Source organism: Eupeodes corollae, chromosome 3, assembly GCF_945859685.1.
Source record: "Eupeodes corollae chromosome 3, idEupCoro1.1, whole genome shotgun sequence".
Taxonomy (NCBI): Eukaryota; Metazoa; Arthropoda; class Insecta; order Diptera; family Syrphidae; genus Eupeodes; species Eupeodes corollae.
The window spans coordinates 126,986,126-127,000,225 of NC_079149.1; the positions used below are offsets into that span (position 1 = coordinate 126,986,126).

Genomic DNA, 14,100 nt, shown 5'->3' on the forward strand with positions numbered 1-14,100 from the left:
TAGAGTTCCACATCCGAAAAAGAGAGATGTGATTCTGAAAAGCTAAGATTACTATCGTCAGCAAACCAATATATTGGATTAGAAGATACAGACAGGAGATCATAAATAAAAATGAGAAAGAGTGTTGGAGATAGAATAGAGCCTTGGGGCACACCAGAAATTATTTTGTGGTTTTCTGAATTCAACCCATCCAATACTACTTGTATTGAACGACTCAAAATGAAATTACTAGTAAAATGAAGGAGGGATTCATAAAAACCGAAAGCACGCATTTTTGATAAGAGAGCCTGATGCTAGACCCTATCAAATGCTTTCGAAATATCAAGTGCAATATTATTACTTTCTCCAAAGCGATGTAAAGATTTGCTCCACTGTTCGATGAGATGAACCATGAGATCACCCGTGGACGTATTGCTACGAAAGCTGTATTGTCGGTCATTAAGAAGCTTTCGGTGTTCGAGATATTTCTTGAGCTGATAATTAATCAGCGTTTTCATGACATTTTTATTTTTATTTTCGGGATTTCGGTCTTTGAGATTTTCGGGATCTATACTTAAAAATTTGGAATTATATCCGTGTTCCATTTTCTTAACAGTAAAGGTAAACAAATATTTTTCTTTCTTTTGAAATGGCAATGTCTTTGAAATAGATTTTAAAATTAAGAATGAGGTTTTTACAAAGTAAAAACCTATAGGAAAATATTGTGATAAGAAATTGTTGTCGTTTTAATGATCAAACAATTATCTTTTGGAAAAGAAATCATTTTTATTTTATACCCTTAATACATTTAAAAAGTATAAAGTTTTTGAGCTATTTTTCATTATATAGTAGGACAAATTCTACAAATTCTAAGCTTAAAAAAAATACTAAAAAAGTACGTATACGCCTGAGGGTAAAGATGCTAATAATTTATTTAGTTAGAGGTTTTAGACAAGGCACTGTCATTGTGTAAAACTCAACTATCAACACTAGAGACACAATTTTCTAAAGGTCCCTCCAATAACTCGGATACGCCGATGATATTGAAATAATTGGAAGATCAAAGCATGATGTCAGTGGAGCTTTTTTGAACTGTGCGAAGGAAGCGAAGAAGATGAACAACGACGTCTTGGATAAATCGTCACCATGGACAACTATAAATTTGAGTTAGTTAAGGACTTTGTCGAACTAGGCACCGTTAGAACACAGACAACGACACCAGCGCTGAAATCAAACGAATAATAACTCTTGCAAATCGTTGCTTCTTTGGACTTAGAAGGCAATTAAGTAGTAAAGTACTCTCTCGATTCCGGTTCTCATTTATGGCGTTGAGGTCTGGACCATGTCAAAGAAAGATGAGACCGGCTTAGGATGCTTCGTTGGGTGGGTGGGTGAAGACCTCAGCAAACTTGGCGTGCGAAACTAGAGACAACTTGATAGGGACTGAGCTGGCTGGAGACGCATGTTGGTTGAGGCCCGGACTTAAGTAAGTAAGTAAGTAAGTAAGTAAAATGTAGGAAAGTGAATTTGCATATTTAAAACATTTAATCGTCATTTCTCATACAAAATTCTGGCCATTTTTTATAACGAAAAGAATAGAAACTTTGTGACATTGTTACTAATTACCAAGAATCTAAAATTTCTAAGGTTTTTTTGGACACATTTTTTGACAAGAAAAAGCAATTATTTCTTCCAGATTTTAGACCAACAAAACACGTTACTTGCATGAATTTTTCGCTTTTGTCCCGACGTAGTCTCTGGCTCACTTTTTATGTTATATTGAAACAGACGGCAAAGCCTAACATTTTTAGATCATCTAAATCTTAATAAAAGCATAATACAAAATTTGTTAGTTTAATAAATGTACCCTTCGTCGAACTTCTGTATACTAACCAACACAAACTTTAAAGGAATCCTTTTACCCAAGTGAAGTCCTTTAAAAAGTCAATGTTTCCGCCCGGGATCGAACCGGGGGCCTTCCGCGTGTTAGGCGGATGTGATAACCACTACACCACGGAAACTCATAACCAAAATTAAAACAACTTAATTGATGCTTTAAAAAGCTTTAAAATAATCTTTGCAATGTAACTGAGCTGATAAATCTTTCCAATTATGTTTCATATTGAAATAAAATATATAATGAACTAAAAAAAAACCTTTCACTTTAACCTCTTTTATCGCTGATGATGCATCTTCTCACGGACTTACATTGTATCTATATTATCAATTACAATCTTTGTTTTAAGTCAATTCTCTGGGACAAGAATCCCCCATCTCTATAAACGAATACTGCACTTTCTGAACTAAAAGACTGAACTGAGTACTGAAAGCATTATGTGTGCTATCCGTTTAGCATCTCAATTAAAATTGTGTGAACAACTTGTATAGCTTTTATTTTATGCAAACATTTCTACCTACGGACGTCTTCGGACTCTGCTGATGGTAAACCGTTTGAGATGTAATGAGTTAGTCAAGTGCACACGGAAAATATCAGCGTTTATTTTTATTTTTGTCAAGATTGGCGAATCCACGAATCCGTGAGGCAGGTAATGAGTGGAGCAGTGTAGCGGCGCTTCGTTCGCTATAGGTCACTTAGCGTAAATAGGCGAAAAAGTTATAATTCGTAAAATGTGGTGTGTTGGTTAAAGCTGGAGTTATTTCATTTAACATGAAATTGCGGTTATAAGTTGTTGGTTGTTGGTATCAGGTATCCCATCAGATGATGTGGATGAGATCTGTGAAATTACTTGCAAAAGAGAAGAAGAATTCCAAAAGTAATTTAAGCAATTAGGTGAACGTGCTTAACAAGAATTATAAAATCACTTCAAGGCTTTACTTTTATATAGATACGAGCATCAAGCAAACAAAAGAGTGACATTGCGTAGGTATATAAAGTTGTGTAAAAAAACAAAAGAAAATTATCATGAGATAAGTGAGCTTAAGAAAAAAAGTTCAGGTTTTTCGAGTATGAAAAATTATGACGGGAATTATTTTAATAACTTCCCAATTTCAGTGTGGTCCACATTTTGATGATTTATGTGGGACACTTTTCAGGTACCTGAGTTCTCTCCCCTGAGGGCCATCATATGAATGAAAATCCAATCTAGAATGCAATGAATCCCACTTCTGACGTAATGTCCGCTTAGTACAAAGGACTGTTTTCTCTCCTTGCACATCACACATGATGATGATAGTTGAATATCAAACAAAATGGCCAAATTTCCGGTGTCCTATATATTCGACTTAACAGTTTCTTTTTGTCCGTCTGTTTGCGTCCTCCCAGCCAGGAACTAGTTCATTCGAACATCAGAATACATTTATTTAGTAGTAGTTGGAAGTTGGAAAAGTATACGTATGGAGGTAGGTTTTATCCTTTTTGCGCCAGGCGCGTCTATACTGTGTTTTTATATCCTGACATCTTCCACCCTAGTGACCAATTTATGCCAATCGATAGGCAATCACTTTGATGAAATAGCTGTACTCTCATCATTCGAGTGTTGCCGGATGTGTGTTTTTATGTTTTGTTGTGTTTGTATTTTATACGAGGATGTCCCGAATGTGAAATGAAAGGCTGGGGGTTTTGTGTTTTATTAGTTTTGGTGGGAAGGGGGGAAAACGAAATGCGATGATGATGGAAACATGAATTGTATTGCCCTAGGATGGGATATATAAGGCGAGGGCTTTACGAGCAATAGGAAATGTTTTCATTTTTGTTATTTTTGTGTGGATATTTGTTTTTATTTACCAACAAGCCTTTTCCATGGCCATAGTTCGATATAGTTAAAGAAAATATAATGTTTTTATTGATTCTTTTACATATAAAACGTATTTTTAGTTACCTGGAAATAAAAATTGTATAAAAGTAAATATAAAAGATTGTGGAGCTTTTGTGTAAACAAGCAATTTTCTTTCTGTAAAAGGCTGCTTTATTTTTTTAAAACAAGACGTGCCTAAGCAAAGACGATATAACAAAATAATAGGGTTTGAAAATGTAGGTTATTGGAAATTGGAACTCTTTTAAGAAGACTCAATTTGACAATAAATTTAAGTTAATGAAAATGAGAGTATCGCTAAAAATAAATAAATTAGGTGGCGCAACGGTTCATTAAGAACTGAGCCTAGTGGCTAACAATTCTCAACTATTCCTGTGAGTTATTCATGTCAAAAATGAAAGTATCGATTGGTTCTAAAAAAATACCGAATCGTGAAAAAGTTACTTAAGAATGAAAATTTGGTAAGAGTGAAAATTTTGCAAAAGTGTAGGGGAGGGTGTCCCAAGAAACTAAAAGTGCTTTGTTTTTGAACGCATATACCCTCCAATGTTGTTCGTTATGTGTAAAAACACATGCAAATAAATTTTTTTGGATTTTGGATCACAGCAACCCGTGCCGACTTGCACTGAAAGATGTCAGCCCTACGTTCTCATCGCACGTGTATTTTCTTGTAACAAATTTAGTTGAAATTTTGTTTTGGCCAGTGAAGTGAATAATATCCGTGAAGTAAATTTAACTGTTAATGAAAGCGCTAATAAAACTGGGGACGTGTTCAAACAACGACAACAAGACTTTGAAACCAATTGATAAAGATAAAAGAAGATAGAATATTTTTGCAACTACAACGAGAGCCAGGACGACCCAATCATTTAGCTAGCGTGGATAAAAAGCTGGCTGAAAAAAAGGTCACTACTGAGAGCTATTGGAGAAGAAAACCGGAGAAACAAATCTTCTTCTGCGACATCTTTGTGTGGGCCTTTACATGTTGTTTTATCTTCAAAATCTGAGGATGAAGATAGCGACCTAGACTTCGAAGAAAATTTAGCAAATGAGCTCGAGACCCCACAGCCCGGGATATGTACAACTGAGGTGAGAACAGATAGATATCATGACTCCTTAGTTATTAGCGATAGATTTATTTGAGGACACGCAGCCTGGGAGCAGTTAAACAGAAATAAAAATAGACTTCATTACTTCTAAATTATTGGCTGCCTTAGACCGGTGTCAGTTGAGCATGAGAGATTCTGTTTATATTATACAAGCTCCCATAGAGACATTAGGGCATAACCCTGACGAATTTACAATAAGTAAGTCATCCATCTAACGTATCCCTATTGCAAAGATAGAGGAACGCGCCAAAGCAATAAAAAAAGATTTGGCAATAAAGTTCCAGATTCTGTCACGGTACATTGGGACGGCAAATTTTAAGCAGGTCTAGATGCAAGAAAATCGAAAGAAGAACGGCTTTCAATTGTTATTACTTTTGGAAAAGAAGAGCAAATCATTGGTGTTCCCAAATTGAAAAACTCTACCGGCAGGGAACAGGCGCATGCTGTTTGGAACGCGATTTTAGATTGGAACCCTATACTACGCATCCAATACAGGTCGCATCAATGGTGCTTGTATTCTCTTGGAGCAGAAACTGGATAGGGAAGTTCGTATTTTTGCATGCCGTCACCATCTTTACAAGCTAGTATTAAAAGGTGTTTTTGAAACTTAAATCAGCCAGGTGACAACAAGAACCGATATTCCACTATTTAAAAAATCCAAAGATGGCTAGAAAAATATAAACTCCGTAAATATAAACAGTTTCAGTTTAGTTTCACAGAAAGATGAAATTATTAGATTCTATGAAACAGAATTGAATAAGGAAATAGTCAGAGATGATTATCGAGAATTGAATTGATTGAGCTCTGTTTGATGTTTTTGTGAGGAAATCCAGAAAAGCAATTAAAGATTAATCAATATATTTCCTTAAAATGCTTTTACTTAGCTCTCAATTGAAAATAACTTCCAAGGACAAAGCATCACTATTAGATGTATGCTACTTTACTGTAACATGTTATGTTAAACCATGGCTTCAATGCATTTTCCTGAAGGCAATGAAGGACTATGAACAAGTGGATCAAAGTACCTCGAAAGCAGCTCTTAAGAAGTTTAGTCAGCATTTATGGTATTTGACAGATGAAGTAGTCATGCTATCCTTATTTGACGATGATGTGGTACTAAAACTAAAACTAAAATGGTCGCAAATTTGACGAGGGAACAAGTGTCTACCCGTGAGAAACGGTACATTCCATCTAAGGAAGAACTTGCCGGTTCAATATACGGTATGTTTTTAATACATAAAACAGTTTCAGTTGTCCTTTTGAGTTTTTTTTATCTTTATTATTTTGTATTGTTTCAGACAAGAACTTAGAAGCAAGTTCTTCTTCGCTCGGCTCAAAATTGATGACAGTTTACTTCAAGAAAATCCATATTCATGGAATACTTCAACTTCATATTTAAAAGCCAAAAATGCTGTTTCAACACTCAGAACTGTTACTGACACTGCTGAAAGAGCTGTTAAATTTATGCAAGACTTTCCTGTTTTGATAACAGTCGAAGAGGACTGTTACGCTGTGTTCAAAAACACAGAAAAATATACCAGGATTGTATAAAGGCAACCCTCAAAAGGAGATATGGTGAATAATAACACATAGGTAATGAATATGTTTTAATGAAAAAGCAATTAAGATTTGTTGTTTTTCGTAAATAAATAATTTGAAGCATATTTTATTTCGTTAGAGTTTTATTTTCATGCGTTTTAAGTACTTGAAAACGGAAAAAAAAATTCTTAGCCTCTAAGTTTGGCATGAAGTCGGTACGGGTTCCCGTTATCAAATCGCTATAAAATTTTATAGTAAAGTATTTAAAGCTAATACGAACAAAACTGGAGGGTAAGCATATTAAGTTTCGAAAAAAAAAATGTTCCCTTATAGCTTGGGATACCCTGGACTGTAGGCATATCGAAATTGAGGACAAATGGTAAAGGTGTCATTTAGGTTAGGTTAGGTTGCTGAGCTGGCGATTGATGACGTTTATCCCCTAGATTAAAGTAGATTCGTTGTAAGGCCTTGAACTTCCTTAAAAAAGTGATATTTTAAGCTGTCTTGTTTTAGCCATTTCAAGTTCTTCAAGATAATTGTGTTATGCCGTGAGCTCCGAACCGTAAGTTCTTGGCGATGGTAATTGACAAGCTTTGATTTAATTGTTGTGTCAGAATGTTGTGGATTTAATGTTGCTTGAATATGGTGATTTCAGCTTGTGCATTGAGAACTTTTTTGAGGCGTATATTATTGCGGATAGTTCGGTTTAAAAAATGCGTCTTAGATCGGTCTTATTTAAGTCTTATTTAAAAGGCTGTACTTCAAAATGGTTATGAGAATCACAGCAAAAAAAAAGCAAGATGATAATGAGGACCATACACAAGGCAAGCCAATTAAGAGAGTATTAACTGGTCTACAGCAACCTGCTTCATTGATTTTACACTAAGTAAGAAAATAGATTAGAAACACGTAGAAAATATTCCAAAATAATTAAGAAATTGTAACTACTATTCAATCAAGACTTAGAGGGTATTTTTGTATGTAGATATCCACAGCAATTTCATATCTTTGTTTGTTTTTTAAGCCTAGGTTATATTTTAACCTGATATTTTTTTAGCTTGGACTATTTTTTAACCTGAGTTATTTTGTAACTAGAAGTATTTTATAACGTGGGTGTGGGTTAGTTTTTAACCTGGGTTAGTTTTTAACCTGGATTTTTTCATAACTATAATATTTTTTAATATAACTTTGTAAACTAAATAAGTTTACAATTTTGGTTACTTTTAAACCTTAGTTTTTCTAAAATCTCGATTATTTTTTAACCTATTGTTTGTAACCTGTATTTGTATTTAAAACATGTTGTTTCTACTTGTCTTATTTTAACCTGGGTAATTTGTTAAAACGGGTTATTTTGTTACCTGGGTTATTTTATAATCCTGCTTATATTTTATAGTGGGTTATTAATGAATCTTGGTTATTTCCTCGCCATTATTATTTTTTAACTTGGATTATTTTATAAATGTGTACATTTTACAGATTGGGTTAATTTTAACCATGGGTTATTTCATAACTTTGGATATTTTTTAACCTCAGTTATTTAAAAACCTCAGTTATCTTATAACCTGGGTTGTTTTTTGATTTGGGTTATTTCTAAATGCAGGTAATTTCTTAGGGATCATGACGAAATCTAGAATGCCAAAAATCTCGTATGCCGAAAATCTCGAAAATAAAAAAAAATTATCTAGAACACAAAAATCCCGAATCCGTAAAAATCCAGAATCAACAAAAATCTCGAAAGACTCTATCTAGAAAAAAAATCTAGAAAAAAAATAAAAATTCGAGATAGAAAATATCTCGAAAAAAAATAAAAATTCCAAATTTTTTTTGTAACAGTTAAAACTCAATAAAAAACAAATACATCAGTTTCAAAAATCAAATGGAAGAATTACTCTTGAAGAATTTGCCAATTCCTCGCAAGAGGCAGTACCTGCGAAAATTAATTTTTTAAATTAAGATGGCACAGGCAGGGATTGAACCCAAGACCCCTTGCATGACAGCCAACGCACTTTTTTTTTTTTTTTTCAAATTCATTTTTATTTATTCAATCTTAAACCTATCTTAAAGCTAGACAAAAATTCATAAAACTAGCCTAATTATCCATAACTTACAACTAACTTAATGGTCCCATACGGACACTCTAAGCTAAACTATAACACTAATTACTAATGCCTTTCGGCCTTAAGATCGATTTTACTTCAATTAAAATTTTATTTATTTTGTTTTTATTAGAAAATTTTGAAAAAACTAATATCAATAACCTTTTTTTATTTATTTTTACTTACAAACTACTTAACATAAGGTCCTTAAATAAAACTTAAAAACTAACTTAAACTACCTATTCTACCTATAAACTACTTAAAACTAGAACAACCACAGCAGCAAATCTAACTATCTAACATTTTTGTTTTTCATATTTCGTTGTCTTTTTTTTTTTTTTTTTTTTTATTTATTTTTTTTTAATGTTTTTTAATGTTTTTTTTTTTTTTTTTTTTTTTTTTTTATTTTTTGTTTTTTTTTTAAATTTTTTTTTTTTTTTTTTCGTGCCACCATGCCTATTCTACTTAAAACTAAACCCTAAACATAAAACAAGTATGTAAGCCGGCCAAGGCTTAAAACCCCATCCCGACTACCCAATATCAAGTGCCGATTGAAGCCACCAAAACTGGTTCTCCTGCTTCACCCTATCAGTTCGGTCCCGTTCGGACACAGCCCTACTGAACCGAAAGAGCTCTGCTCCACCTTGTGCCATGACGTCCCGATTGTACAGGAGTCGCCTATCCACGGTTCTTCGTCTGACGTGGTAGATTAACGGAACTGCCAATCTATCCTGTATCAGACCGCATTTGTCTAAAAAGAGGAATGCCTCTGGTGGAATGAACCCGCTCAAGCGTGCACTTTCAAAATACTCGTCGTTCGGATAGAACGCCCCGAAAATTAAATTGTTGGTCGAAGACATAGCTCTTGCAATGTGACCTCGATCGAGTTTTATCACGAAATTTTCAATTCTGTTGATTCGAGCCCCGTTGTATAGGACCTCGTTGGAATAGTAATGCACATAAGAAGATTCGGCTGTTCGATATAAGCCGGTACAGCGTCGTAAACACTGCCGCTCGAACACCCGAAACTTCTCCATCTGGGAAGGGGCAACGTTGAACCACACAGGACAACCATAAATGATCATTGGCCGTATGAGGGCCATGTAGCAAATTACCTTCACTCTGGGGTCAAGCCGACTGCTAAAAAACAGTCGTTTCGTCAGAGCGAAGGCTCCTCTGGCCCTGGTCAGAGCAGCATTTATATGTCTGTCGAAATATAAATACTGATCTAACCAGATACCGAGGTACTTCACTACACTTCCGCTCGCCAATGGCTGCCCGTGAAGATCAACGATGACCATCTTGCGCCAATTCTTACACGTATCCCTCGTGGCCCTAGCCAACGGAGTCCGGAACAGAATTGTCTCTGACTTCTGGACATTTATTTTCAGTTTCCAGTCGTCGCAATATCGCTGAATCTTGTCGAAATCACGCTGCAAGAGAATTCTAATAACCTCAACCTTTCGGGCCGTTCTGTACGCAATTAGATCGTCGGCGTACGCAATTGCCTTTGTAAGACTACCTATCAGATCGCTGGTGTAAATGCTGAAGAGAATCGGCGAATTCACCGCTCCCTGTTGAAGACCATTTTTAATTGAGAATGTTGTGGTAGAAGTTACATTGCCACTTTTGACAACAAACTTTCTACCGTTAAGCATATCATAAAGTATATACAACAATGGCTTGCTAATGCCAAGCCTGCTCAATTTTAGATAAAGACCCTCTAACCATACGGTGTCAAAGGCCTTTTCCAAATCAACCAGGACAGCACCTGTGCATTGTTGTTTTGATTTATTCCATTGTATATCAGAAACGAGTTTAGACGCAGCATGAATTGTGTCATGACCCGCCTTGAACCCGAACTGATTATCCGGAATTATTTTGTTGTCCGCAGCCCACTTAGTCAGAGCCCTATTAATGATCTTTTCGAAAACTTTGCTGATGCTCGGAAGAAGACTTATCGACCGAAGATTTGACGGGTTGGAGTTGTCCTTTCCCTTTTTCGGGAGAGGATGAACCACAGCGGTCTTCCAATGCACTGGATAATATGCATTATTCAGTGCATTATTGAAGAGCGTGGTGTATATGTCAATTGCTTCCATCGGTAAATGTCTTAGTACAACGTTGGATATACCATCGACACCTGCTGACTTTTTGTTTTTTATTGAATTGAAGATGAGCTGAAGCTCAACCTTCGTCACTAACAAGGAGCCAACGCACTAACCATCATGACACGGGTACTACCCACCAAGGGTTTACCCAATATTTTATTTTCTGAGCAAGAAAAATAGTTGCAAACAATAAGAAAGGTGCATGTATAGCAATGTGTAATTGTATGATTGATAACTTTACTTGTCAACTTTAAGTTTGTTAAGGAGAAGTAAGTTATCCAGAATGCGTGTTTAAATTTTTGAGGCAATGTTTAAAATTCGCGCGAATTTTGAACATTGCCTCAAAAATTCAAACACGCATTCTGGATTTTTGCATTCGAGATTTTATTTTTCTAGATTTTGACATTTCGAGATTTTATTTTCTAGATTTTTGTTTTCGAGATTTTTTCCATTCTAGATTTTTGTTTTCGAGATTTTCGTATTCAAGATTTTTACTTTCTAGATAATTAATTTCTAGATATCGTGGTAGACCCAATTTCTTAACCGTGGTTATTTTTTAACCAGGGCTATTTTTACCTGGTTTATTTTTCGAAATGGATATCTCTTGGCATAGGTTGTTATTAAAGGTTATTTTTTGAAGTTTGATTTTGATAACATTTGTTGTTTCTTAAGTTGGGTTATTTAAAAATATTTTTAATTTTTTTAACTTCGATTGTTTTTTAACATATTTTATTTTATTTTATATCGTGCTTTATATGATAACCTGAATTACAACGGGTTCTTTTTTAGAATGTGTTACTTTTTAACATCAGATTTTTAGCCCAGTTTATTTTTAAACCTGGGTTATATTTCTACCTGTGTTATTTTTAAACATGGGTTATTTCAAAATGTTGGTTGTTTTTCAACATCGGTTATCTTTTAACCTGAGTTTTTTTACATTGGGTTATTTTTTAGCCCGGTTTGTTTTTTCAATTTGTGTTATTTAATAACCTGGCTTATTTTTAACCTGATTTATTTAGCACCTTAGTTATTTTATAACCTTATGTAGTTTTAATCCTAGGCTATTTATTAAACGTGCGATACTTTTTAAACTGGATTATTTTGTATTTGGTTGTTTTCTAACCGAGATTATTTTACAAAAGAGGTTATTTTTCATTTGTACTATTTTTAACTTTCATAATAAGGTAACTTTACAATTTCTTATTACCTTGGTTGTTTGGTAAATTGGGTTACTTTATAATCTTATTTATTTATTTAATTTAATTTCTTCGGTAATCGTGGCTATTTTTAACATGAGTATTTTTTAACTTGTAAAACAAAATTTAATTAAATAATAAACGACTAATTAGTAGCAGATTACCTGCTTATATACTTTAAGTGTGGTGCTTTGTGTTACTAATCAAAATTCGTTTTTTGCTAGATTTGAAGCAAAAAGTATGCTATCTGAATTAGTCGTACTTTTTCTGAACCGTTCTTCATTTTTCTTGTTGATAGACATTTTCGAAAACTGCTCGAAAATGTTAAATATTTATATAAATCAGGTAAAATGTTTGTTCTCCGTGAAACCTTTCTAAGCATTAGAAACCCCAAGATCACCGTCATTCACTTCACACCTAATTTTATCCACAAAAAAAAAAGAAAAACGATCTCCTCGACTTCTTTAACCAAATTACTATCTAAACACACCTACATCAATTCTTGCATCAAATCACTGTTTTGCCCTAAACATTCCACTTAACTCCACACTCGAGTCGAATCCAAACACACCGATCCCCACAATCCCCCATCAGAATAGGTTAAGGCTTAAAGTACAAGTTTATACAGAGTGTAAATAATGTGTTCGATTATGAACTTGGAACGATCCCATTAATAAAATTGATACTATTATCGTTGTAGCTGGATCTTACTTCGGTATGCATATAATCCCGAATATAATTTACAACCATATAACACTGCCCATGTCCCAGGTTCCAGCTTCCAGCAGCATCGGGTTCTCCTGGTTAAGCGCAACTTTCGATTCCCTCTCTCTCACAGGAAAAAAAACCTATCCCAGGCAGAGGAATCTCAATATTCTTGGGTGCTGGGGTCTGATGACGATAAATTACTTGAATGTCTCGACTAAATCGATCGTTAGATTTGGTCTCGTGTGGGATTGCTGCAGCCGCCGTGACCTATGCTTCATTCGAGAACAATCCCGAAGCCTATACTCTCGTAGATATAGTGTGCGCTTTCCATAATCAAAGAGTAATTTATCGGCGCATGGTTTTATAATTGGAATCCCGATATCGCGCCTGCACCATCCACAGACTCACGACCAAATGAAGTTGTTTTTGGTTCGTGATGCATATTTGACCAGGGATGTCATAAATAAGAAACCTTCGAATTATTTATTTAATTCTTCATAATTCGAAACGACCGACACACTGGGTGAAGTTGCTTCTGGTCCTCTCAAACAATGTTTATAGTTCAACATCATTAAAGTCCTTCAAGTCGACAAACCAAGGAGATTCTATCTCCACTAAAAACCCTCATCGAATACCTTGTCTAACCGTTTTAGCAAATAAACGATAGAGATTCAAAAATAAATAGCTTCTGCCAGCAGCTTTTAAAAAAATAAAAACGTTCTTCTCTTCTGTCATCAAACAGAGCAGCATACGTTTTGCTCCAAGGCAATTTGTACCCAATCGGCATGGTGCTCCTTAAATCAAATGGAATAGCCCCTCAAGAAAAAACACTAAAACACACATATCCTGAGACTGAGACTCTGCGAGACATGTAATGGGACCGAGGATAAGACACAGCTTATTTGTTGTTGCATTTTTTCAATTCATTTTCTGTCGCTCGCCTTCATGACACCACTCATGCTCAAGACTCCCTGCCACTGGATTTCTTTCGCTACAGAGATATGCGGCGGCATGGAGGAAAAGTGACATGGCAATTGCTGCCGTACAACTCTCTCGTGATCTCATTAGGAATTCCGTTTGCGTTTTCGGGATAACACATTGAAGCCATAGAAGAGTGGAGGATTCTAGATATTTGTGGTTTTTCATATACAGCCAAGTTACGACGATGACGACGATGATACTAGCTCCAGCGACCGCACCGTAGAGATACCACTTACTCCTTCTTGGACACATAACCAAGAACGTACACACATTGCGTATAAAATATGTTATGTGAGAAATCTCGGTCATTGTGGTTCTTATCCTTGCGCCATAAATACCCAAACCCACTGTACTCCCTTTTGAAGCTTCCTTCATATGACGCGATGCTATTCGAATATGTGCACCATTGGAATTTTATGCGAAACATTTTGAAAGAGAGGTTAAATGCTTAACATAATACTCGTCCTCGTATACCTTTTCAACGTCCGTCCGTCCATCCATAGGAAGGCTTAAAGGAGACTCCTTGATGCGATGTGGTAGATGTGGAAGTCTCCTATACTGCAATTAATTGATTGCACATTAATTTACGGCCAAGTCGAAAAATCTGG

General features: G+C 35.1%; 1 non-coding gene across 1 annotated transcript; it reads right to left on the reverse strand.

Annotated features, from left to right (window-relative positions):
• Positions 1 to 1,927: 1,927 nt before the first annotated feature.
• Trnav-aac (transfer RNA valine (anticodon AAC)) lies at positions 1,928 to 2,000 on the reverse strand. The gene has a single exon. It is a non-coding gene; the product is annotated as a tRNA-Val (tRNA).
• Positions 2,001 to 14,100: the final 12,100 nt, after the last annotated feature.